Source organism: Triticum dicoccoides, unplaced genomic scaffold (genome assembly GCF_002162155.2).
Source record: "Triticum dicoccoides isolate Atlit2015 ecotype Zavitan unplaced genomic scaffold, WEW_v2.0 scaffold18335, whole genome shotgun sequence".
NCBI lineage: Eukaryota > Viridiplantae > Streptophyta > Magnoliopsida > Poales > Poaceae > Triticum > Triticum dicoccoides.
In genome coordinates, this window is record NW_021226998.1 from 4,578 (window position 1) to 5,392 (window position 815).

Sequence of the window (815 nt, forward strand, 5' to 3'; positions counted from 1 at the left end):
TATCATGACAGTCAGTTTTCGGCTTTCTCTACTTAGGTGCTCGTCTGGGTGAACCAGGGCACAATCACAGTAGTTCTCCTGGTGCCGCCTTAGCCGATAGAGCGGAACGTAAGGCAGCAAAACAAAGGAGCCGGGGAAACCCAACATTTGACCAAAGACATGATTCAGAGCTGATGCATATAAGGCCAAACTCGCGATGCCGAACACTGTTGGGGAACGTAGTAATTTCAAAAATTTCCTATGCACACGCAAGATCATGGTGATGCATAGCAACGAGAGAGGAGAGTGTTGTCTACATACCCTCGTAGACCGAAAGCAGAAGTATTAGCACAACGCGGTTGATGTAGTCGTACGTCTTCATGGCCCGACCGATCAAGCACCGAAACTACGGCACCTCCGAGTTCTAGCACACGTTCAGCTCGGTGACGATCCCCGGACTCCGATCCAGCAAAATGTCAGGGAAGAGTTCCGTCAGCACGACGGCGTGGTGACGATCTTGATGTTCTACCGTCGCAGGGCTTCGCCTAAGCACCGCTACAATATTATCGAGGAATATGGTGGAGGGGGGCACCGCACACAGCTAAGAGATCAATGATCAATTGTTGTCTCTATGGGGTGCCCCCTGCCCCCGTATATAAAGGATCAAGGAGGGAGGCGGCCAGCCTAGGAGGAGGGCGCACCAAGGGGGGAGTCCTACTCCCACCGGGAGTAGGACTCCTCCTTCCCTTGTTGGAGCAGGAGAGAATGAAAGAGGGGGAGAGGAACAAGGAAAAGGGGGCTGCACCCCTTGTCCAATTCGAACCAGAGGGGGGGGG